Source organism: Musca domestica, unplaced genomic scaffold (assembly GCF_030504385.1).
Source record: "Musca domestica strain aabys unplaced genomic scaffold, Musca_domestica.polishedcontigs.V.1.1 8, whole genome shotgun sequence".
Lineage (NCBI taxonomy): Eukaryota > Metazoa > Arthropoda > Insecta > Diptera > Muscidae > Musca > Musca domestica.
In genome coordinates this window covers 9,731,959-9,742,764 of record NW_026712409.1, presented here as the reverse complement: position 1 = coordinate 9,742,764, position 10,806 = coordinate 9,731,959, and positions in this window count along the sequence as shown.

Genomic DNA, 10,806 nt, shown 5'->3' with positions numbered 1-10,806 from the left:
GTTTTCCAGCTGCTATCTCGATGTCGTCTTGTCGTTGGAGGGCCATCTCATCGGTACCGGTACCATCTTAGTAAGGTCAGTGTGTGGAGAGTGAGACCATCTTGACAGTTGTGGATGATTCTTCTCAAATGTCCGCATTGCCTTGAGGCTCATCTTGATCAATATTTTTTTCCTCTCCATAACCTTAAAGGGTTTCGTCCAATAAACCTTCTGCAATAGTTTACTAACCTCTTATAACACCTCCTCGATTTAGCATTCTATTAGTCGACGCCTTCGTGAACGGCATGGATCCAGGTAGATTGTTTTCCAGTCTATAGGGTCTACAGAATAGGGTCTACAGAATAGGGTCTACAACGGATCCCATACAAATACTGAAGCCATGGAGCAGAGGGTAAAGACGTGAGTACATAAAAAACTTTTTTTGACTAGTTTAAGTCATCGACTGGCTTCTTGGGAAAAGAACAAATGAGCGTTGGGCCACAATCGAACTAAGTCGACCTAAATCTAGTTTGTTTCTCTACGAAGATACCAGCCAGTCAACAAAGCGTTTTATGTATTCTCACCTTAAGAAATTAGAATAAAATTTGTTTAGGCATTGCCTTTTTGCCGTACATAATTATTGATTAAAACCTGGAACAGATTATAAACAAAGTAATTAGCCCCCTAATTCCCCAATGCCTTCAAATTCCATTTAAATATCCTCAATCAATAATCGTTTAAAAATACTTAAAAAATAAATACAAGTTGCTAATCAGGATAATGAAACATTTGACATTTCTCCCCTTAAGCTGGCCAATTTTGCCATAAATATTAATTACCATGCCTATGGGGATTGTCGCCCTTGTCAATCATTAGCCGAATAAAATTCGCTTCTTTTTTTCTCGAATAAATGCCAAACTTCCAAAGGCAGTTTGTCATGACAAAATGAAATATATCAATCAATTATTATAATTTGATAATTAATATTCAAAGCATTTACGTTAATCAAAGTTTTTGGGCAATTTCCAAGAAGACTTGTTTCTTGGCTCCACCAATCGTTCGTCGTTCCCTCCTTGCCACAGTAAAATTATTTAAACTTTTGTAATTCCTATCTTGTTACTCGGTTAAGTAAATTTCCCCCGCCACAGCCCGCAAGTTGTCCAACAAGCATTATTAGCATAGCAAAGTTCTCTTCAATCGCCTTTGGAAGATTAATAATTTTACAAATTTACACCACAAACAAACAGGCGGACGGACGGACAGACAGAAAGACAGACAGACACACTTACAAACAAAATTATTTTATCAGAAATTTGCCGTAATAAAAGTAATGAGCAGATAATAAGGATAATTTCACAAATGAATAAATTCCCAAAGAAAATCTTTCCTTTTCGTGTCAAGTAATTCGTGCAGAACTGAACAGAGAGCAGAATTTAAACGATAATATGACAAATTGCCAATTCATTTGGATATCTGGCAAACCGAGTAAGTTGGGTAGGAATTCTTTTAACAATTATGATGAGAATAATAATCAGGGCTTACGAGGAAGAAAATTGTTTACATTTCTCGGGGAAATCATGAATATTTCCTTATTCCGCATTCCATTTGGCATTTCGGGGAAAATAAATAATCATCTTGGATTTGAGATGATACAAATTAAATGTAATGCAAATATTTGCCGGCATTCGCAAAATCAAAATATTTTAGCTAGGCATTCGTTTGTGTGCTATTGCAAATATGTGTAAAATTCGAAGAAAATCTCAGTTCATGGCATATTTTAGGATAGATTGGGGTCACGTTTTTGTTCAGTTCATGGCATATTTTAGGATAGATTGGGGTCACGTTTTTGTGAATTCGTAATAACTTTTGAGGTACAAAAATTACGCATAATTTGTGCAGAAGTACTTCAAAGAAAGCAAACAAGTTAAGAAGCAGTAGGTTCGACCGGGCCGAACTTTGAATACACTCCACCATTTGGTACAAACTTGGAAATTTTCAAAAAATAAAATCCTTAAAAAATACTGTTAATATTTAAAAAAAAAATACCGAATATAGCCGTTATATTTGGGGCATTGTTTGTCATAAGCCATTACCATATTCAAATTCGAAACTTGAAATAAAAGGGTGAATAATGAAACTAAAATCATCAAAATATCGTATATAGGGAAGTACCGTTATATCGGAGCTGTGCGAAGACCTGGACCAGCATAGACATTTTTCTGTCACAAGCTGTAGCATCCATTACGAACTTCAAATACGACACCTCAAACAATTTCGGTGGGTCATTGTACCTAAACTCGTCAAAATACCGAATATAGGGAGGTACTGATATATGGGGCCTATACAAAGACCTGGACCTGCATAGACAATTTTTTGTCACAGACTGTAGATCCTATTACGAACTCTAAATACGTAATTTGAAACAATTCCGGTGAATAATGACGCTAAAATCATCAAAATACCGAATATAGGGAGATACTGATATATGGGGCCTATACGAAGACCTGGACCTGCATAGACAATTTTCTGTCACAGACTGTGGTTCCCATTACGAACTCTAAATACGTAATTTGAATCAATTTCGATAAATAATGTCGCTAAAATCATCAAAATGCCGAATATCTGGAGGTACCGTTATATGGGGGCTATACGAAGACGTGGACCTGCACAGATAATTTTCTGTCATAGGCTGTAGTATCCACATCGAACTTCAAATACCAAATTTAAAACAATTCCGTTGAATAGTGTTGCTAAAATTATTAAAATATCGAATATCGGGAGGTACTGTTATATGGGGGCTATATGAAAACGTGGACCTGCACGGACAATTTTCTGTCACAGGTTTAATATCTATTTCGAACTTCAAATACCAAACTTGAAACAATTCCGGTGAACAATGACGCTAAAATCATCAAAATACCGAATTTGGGAGGTACAGATATATGGGGCCTATACGAACACCTAGACATGCATAGACAATTTTCTGTCATAGGCTATAGTATCCATTTCGAACTTCAAATACCAAATTTCAAACAATTCCGGTGAATAATGTCGCTAAAATCATCAAAATACCGAATATCGGGAGGTACCGTTATATGGGGCCTATACGAAGACGTGGACCTGCACAGATAATTTTCTGTCATAGGCTGTAGTATCCACATCGAACTTCAAATACCAAATTTAAACAATGAGGGTGAAAAAATTTCCATAAAATCATTAAAATACCGAATATCGGGAGGTACCGTTATACGGGGGCTATATGAAAACGTGGACCTACATGGCACATTTTCAATACCAAAAGTCCTGCAGACATAACATACATTTCAGCAAAATTTTATCAATTTACTTCAATTCGTTCGGAAGCTAGAGTGATTTCCACAGACGGATAGACGGACGGACATCGCAAATCGACTTAGAATTTTACGCTGATCAAGAATATATATACTTTGTTGGGTCTGGCATGAGTATTTCGAGGAGTTACAAACGGAATGACAAAGTTAATATACCCTTCATAGTAGTGGTGGAGGGTATAAAAAATGCACAAAGCTGGGAATATACAGGGTGAGATAAAAAACTGCAACAGAGCCAAACGGCATAATTTTTACATTTTTTTTTAAATTTTATTGAATATAATAATAAAATAAATAAAATGGCCATAACTCCTTAAATATTGAGTTTTCGGCGTTTTTAGCTATTATTTGTGATCACTTTTTTAAGCATGAATTATCGAAAACTTTAAAATGGCCATAACTCCTTAAATATTGAGTTTTCGGCGTTTTTAGCTATTATTTGTGATCACTTTTTTAAGCATGAATTATCGAAAACTTTAAAATGACCATAACTCCTTAAATATTGAGTTTTCGGCGTTTTTAGCTATTATTTGTGATCACTTTTTTAGGCATGAATTATCGGAAACTTTAAAATGGCCGTAACTCCTTAAATATTGAGTTTTCGGCGTTTTTAGTTATTATTTGTGATAAGTTATTTAGGCATGAATTATCGGAAACTTTAAAATGGCCATAACTCCTTAAATATTGAGTTTTCGGCGTTTTTAGTTATTATTTGTGATCAGTTATTTAGGCATGAATTATCGAAAACTTTCAATAAAAACGACGATTCAAAACACCCTAATAACGAAAAACTCAATAATAAATGAGTTATGACCAAAATAAAAACATGAAATGTTCATTAATTAACCAGTAAAGAAAGTCTTAAAGTCGGACGGGGCCGACTTTATGATACCCTACACCACTTTGCTAATTTAGTAGAGCTCCGCATAACAATTAAAAGTTTTTATGGGAGAATTCAATCACACACGCAATGATTATAATTATAATTTAAAGTTCAAGGGACTAAATATGCCGAAGCATTTGTATCTTTTAAATTCGGAATTGTATTGCCCATTTGGTGCATGCATGGTGGTGATAAAAATATATATGGGAGCTATATCCAAATCGGAACCGATCTCGATAAAATGTGGTAAAGATATTTCTGAGCTGTATTTGATATATTTGTTGAATATCGTGGGTATGCACTCGTTGGAGTGCATATTACGGCTGAACCGAAATCTGAACCGATTTCGATCAAATTGCATACTTATTTTCAGGTCCAATCTGAACGTACGTGCCAAATTCCATACAATTCGGACTGATATTACACGTTTGGTGCGCAATAAAAGGCAAGTCGGACGAAGATATATATGGGAGCTATATCTAAATTTTGACCGATTATCTCCAATTTCAATAGGGTTCGTCCTTGATTTGTGCACAATTTCATCTGGATAGGACAATTAATGCGAACTGTACTTGCATAAATCGACTCAGAATGTGATTCTATGCATGTCATCAAAAGGAACTATGGGGTCTATCTCGTTTCCTTTTGCCCGTTACAAACAAATGCACAAAGACATAATACCCTGACCACCTTGTGATGCAGGGTATAAAAACGACGATTTAAAACACCCTAAAATACAAAAAACGCGATAACAGAGGGTATGTTAAATTTGAATTATAACGAATTCATATTCCAGTTGTTATAACGTGTGACAAATGTTAACATTTTTAACGTTTTATATCTGAAAGCTCCGATTATGGCCCTAGAAAGAATTTTAATATAATTTTTGCAATAATAAAAATGTTTTGAGCATTTCGTATAAGTGACTGGAATAATGACCAACAGTATTTTTATAGGTTCAAGAAAAACGTTTTATAAAAGTTTTATATTATGTCCATAACATTTTTATGGAGAACTTATAATTATAGGAATAACATGGATATACCGAACTATAAATAATGTTTTTGTGTCACAAAATTAGTAATATAAAATAAAATTGTTTTTGTTATAATAAACCAACGTTTTTTTTTCTGTAATACTGTAATAATGTTTTTGGAAATGTTGACATTTTTAGACTTTTACATTTCGATTTTATTGTTCCATTTCGAGGAATAGATGAGCAGACAAGCTATAAAATGCTGGGAAAATCCATAAATCCGATTCGAGCAAATGTCTATGAGTAAAATCAGCATATTTCACTTGCATCTATGTTATTGTGAAATTGGTTGTTAAAAATTCCTAAAATGTTGGGATTTGAATTTTGTGCGAACTTCATAGAATCACTTTCTGATTCGATTTATGCATTTCAGTCCATTTGTCCATGTATTTTTGTGAAAAAAATACCCATCGCATTTATTATCCGACTGAGATGAAATTTCCATACAATATTTTTTGGACTAAGGACGGATCCTTTTGAAAGTGGAGAGAATAAGTTCAAATTTAAATATAGCTCCCATACATATATTCAACCAATTCCGGGTTAATTGTGCACCAAATGGCCAACATCAGTCCAAATGACCAGAATTTTGGCACATCCGACCGAATTCAGTGTAGAAGCAAGAACACTTAATTTTGAGAAAATCGGTTCAAATATAGCTATAACTCCCATATATATGTTTCTTCATATTTGGGGTTTTAAATACCTCACATAATTTAAATAATAATTTATGGAGCTCAAAAATGCCTCTGTCAAATTTTATCGAGTTCGAATCAGATTAGGATGTAGCTCTCATATACAGGGTGAGATGAAAAAAACTGCAACAAAGTCAAACGCCATAACTTTTACATTTTTTTATAAATTTTATTGATTGAAAGCAAAAAATGTCGGAAATAGCATCAAATTGTAGAATAAGTTCAGATTTGTTCGAATTGGTCACTTTTGGCACGAATTATGGCCTTTAAACGCCAATGAAACCGTCACACGCCGCCCGAATGTTGCTCTGCGGTATTTGGGCACTTTGGTATTTTTAGTGTCATCTTTGCTTTCCAAAATCCTCACAACATAATAGTCCAACGGATTGGTATTCGGAGATTTTGGTGGCCGTTGTTTCTTTTAAAATGAAGAGAGGGACCTCATTTTGTAACCATTCTTGGGTGCCGCGTGCTGAGTGCGATGGTGCTAAGTCCCGTTGGAATATCCAAGGTCTGCGGTCAAAATGTTTGCGTGCCCAAGGCCTTTACACACCCTCCAGAATATTTTCGCGATAATATTCGGCATTTATTCTGATGCCACGATCAATTAATACGAGCGGAGAGCTACCATCGGCTGTTATGGCGGCCCACACCATCACCATGGCCGGCGCTTGAGTTCTGGTTCTGGCGGCCAACCAGCTGATCTCTTTGGCAAGTAAACACGATCATTCTGTTTGCTTACAAACTGCTGATTTCTCATCGGAGAAAACCAAATTCGGCAGTTCACTACTTTCGGCCATGCCAAGCAACTCTTTAGCTCTTTCGAGTCTATTTTCTTTCTGTTGCGGTGTAAGTTCTTGCACTTTTTGGAATTTCAATGGCTTTATCCCGAGCTCATTTTTCAATATTTGCCGAATGGAATATTGCGATATGTTCAGCTTAGGAGCCATTTTTCGGCCACAACGACGCGGGTTCCAATCAAGTCGCTTCTTTACTATTCGAAACATTTCTGCCGATGTTTTTTCCGTCCACTTCCTTGACGCCGGGCTACGCCACCAGTATCACGATAACGAGCGATGGTACGAGACAAAAATGATTATTCACAAAATTCTCAACAAAATGCTTATGTACGCTTGTAAAAAATATAATGGCTTAAAAATGACAGCAGTCTGAAGATGGTTGAGGTTTTTTCATCTAACCCAATACGCATAGTTGTGTAGGGTAATACTTTTGTCCTTTCCTTATTGGTTTTATTTCGGACAAGTAAACCAATAATTTGTAAGAATTTTGTCTTTCCATGAACGTCTGTGATTGAAAACAAGCTGTGGCAACAAATATTCACACCTGACCAAATATTGATAAATTATTCATATATTTGTCTCCTCATTGACATGGGGCTGGATTCTTGTTCTATGAAAATATGAAATGAAAAATATTTGCTTTATAATACGTTTCATTTGACACCTCTTTCCTCTATAAAAGTTTTCATTTCACATTTTCATAGAACAAAAATTGAAGCCCTGTTCATATACCTTGGGTCTGCTGTTACTATAATCTCTCATGTTATTGAATTTTGCTTTCGCATTTTATATCTTTCCAATAGAGAACAAAAATAGTGGTTAGTGCTAGGAAATGTAAAGAAAAGCTTTAAAAACTCTTTTTTTAATTCAAGACAAAAATCTTTAAAATAATACCCCTAGCGCCATCTAGTGAGGTCAAGGAAGAAGCGACACCATACGTAGCAAGGATAAACTATCAAAATTGTGTCTGTGCTAAAATACATTCAGATTTAGTGAAGCTAACAACCTTTCGAAGTGATATACCCCAACGACATCTAGTTGTGGCTTGTTTCTACAGTAGCACCATCTAGTGTCCGCTGTCAAAAGGTTTAAGGATATGGTAAAAACCTTTTACATCCAGCCGCCCCCTTTCTGTTGAGGGCCGTAGAACGGTTATATCATATGTATTATACAAATCAAATTATAGGCCTTGGAGCTTTTTAGTCTACTATAATTTTGTATATGTTTCCATAAAACCGTAGAAATAATCTATACGTAGCATATTTCATAATGATTATTATAATTTCAAAAAAAGTATATAGTAATAATAATATTAAAAATAATAACAATAATAATAAAAAAATAATTCTACATTCTCATACAATTTGCAAAATTATATGAAGGAGTAGCAAATCATAACTTTAGGACAAGTTTGCTTTAAATTTTACTCTGTAAAAATTGCTCAAACTTTTCTGCTTAGGTTACGTTTCTATAAATTTTAATTACAGTAGAAAATGTTAAAATAAATGTAAACTTACTCTAAAATGTAAATATAAGAAAAGAAAATTATCATAAACTGTCATACACAAAATTATTTTGTTAACAGCAGGAGCTTTTTTAGCATGATTAATAAAATGAGGAGAAACATTGAAATGTTAACCAAATTTTATTTCATTATATCAATATACCCCTATTTTTATAACTCTGTATAAACCCCTATTTGTATAAATATCCATAAAACTCCAAGAATTATTGTTATACCTGCTATAAATTGCTTTTCAATAATAGTATCCATAAAACGACATAAAAAGATATTAACGACCCCAAACATTATTTATGTTTTATAATTGTTTAAATATGCAATAGAATAATGTTTTTTTATAAAGGACTCCATTATGTCAAATTTTTGGCAGAAATGTTAATTTTGTGGCCAGACCTTACATAGACACAATAATCCAAAAAAAAAAAACAAGTAAAAACGCCATAAATTCGGTCGGGTCGGAAAACCTTTTAAATATAAAGAAAGCGGGATTGAATATTGATTTATTGATACATTTTTTTTCTAGTGAATCGGTTGAAAAAAAAAATGCCTTAAAATGGCGTAATTTCGATGGTAACGATTTTCTGTGTCAGTGCTTTTGCGAATTTCAAATATCAAATTAAAACAACTCAAAGAGTATCTGTCACGACAGATGTATACCCTCAGGCAATGTTCGATTATTTATATATATTCTGACTTCTGTTATATTTATTCAAATGGTTAAATTTCTATGGAGTAGGTTTCGAAGAAATGGACCAATATTGTCCATTTCGTATCGGACCTAATTAAATATGATATAAATATTGCGACCTACCAGGTTTGGATTATATCGACCACTTCCTCTTCTTTTTATGAGACGTGCGGTAATTTTTGGAAAATATTGAAATTTACCGAAATTTATGGTCAAAATTACAAAACAAAAAAAAACGAACATTTTATGCGAAACCATAAAATCTAATATCCTGGTTGAGGGGTTTCTGGCTGAGGGAAATATTTAGATATAGCAAGTTGTAAAGAATCACTGACTTGTTTAGCAAGTTATGACAGATAAAAGTATTGAAAATTGTGACACTTTGTGGATTATGTACCAGAAGGGTTGGCGGATATATATCTTCTTCACAACAGATCTTGCGTTAGCAAAAATATTTGCATGAAATTTGAAGAGAGTCGGATGCTTATTTCGATTTCTTTGAGCATTTTGTATCTCAAAATGTTGAACCCTATAAGGGGGAGGTACCAGATCTCTGGAAGGAGCTAACCGATATATCCCAACTTTATAACAGATCCTGTGTGGATAGAAATATTGAGATGTGGCAAGCATGAATGGAATCGAATTTTTAATTTCACGTTTGACCCTTTTGTGGGGCAGGTACCAGAAGGAGTGGACCGATATATTCCATCTTCACAACAGATCTTGTGTTGTTAGAAATAATGGGATGTGTGAAATATTAGGAGAACCACATGATTACTTCGGATTTATAATCGTTTTGGTTAATCAAAACTTTGACCCTTTGGGAGGGGAGGAGGTTCCAGAAGGAATGGTCCAATCTTTATAACAGATCTTGTGTTGATAGAAATATTGAGATGTACCAAGTCTGAATGGAATCGGGTGTTAATTTCACGTTTTGTGAGCTTCATGCATATTCAAAAAGTTGACAGCTTGTGGGGGAAGGACCAGAAAGAGTGAACCGATAAATCACATTTTTATAACAGATCTTGTGTTGATTAAAATATTGAGATTTGCCAAGTCTGAATGGAATCGAATGTTAAATTCGCGTTTTATGAGCTTAATATATATTGAAAATGTTGACCCTTTTGTGGGGGAGGTACCAGAAGGAGTGGACCGACATATTCCATCCTCACATCAGATCTAGTATTAGTAGAAATAATGGGGTGTGTAAAATATGAAGAGAACCGGATGCATATTTCGGATTTTATAATCGTTTGGTTTATTCAACACTTTGGCCCTTTGTGGGGGAGCTATCAGAAGAATTGGTCCGATCTCTGCCATCTTTATAACAGATCTTGTGCTGTTAGAAATATTGAAGTGTGCCAAGTCAGAATGGAATCGGATTTTTATTTGAGTTTTGTGAGCTTCATGGATATTTAAAATTTTTACCCTTTGTGTGGAGGTACTTCATGGAGTGGACCGATATTACCCATTTTCGCGCTTGACGTAGCAATGATGGAAATATAAGGATTTACAAAGTTGGAGCGAAATCGGATTATCTTTTCTCTTTCTGTGCAATAAAATATATTGTTTCTAAATGTCGATCTTTCTTTGAGGAGGTACCAGAAGGAGTGGACCAATATTGCCCATCTCCAAACTCGATCTAAGTTTGATAATAATGTTACAATCTACAAAGTTTGGACCATATCGGATATTCCCTTCCAGACTTTTCGTGCGCACCAGACAGACAGACGAACGGACGGACATCGCTAGATCGACTCCAAATGTCCCGAAATGGATTTGGTCCAAAGAGACCTAGGGTCTCTTTCCGTATGAGATGATATATACCCTCTCTAGCCATATGGCTGAGGGTA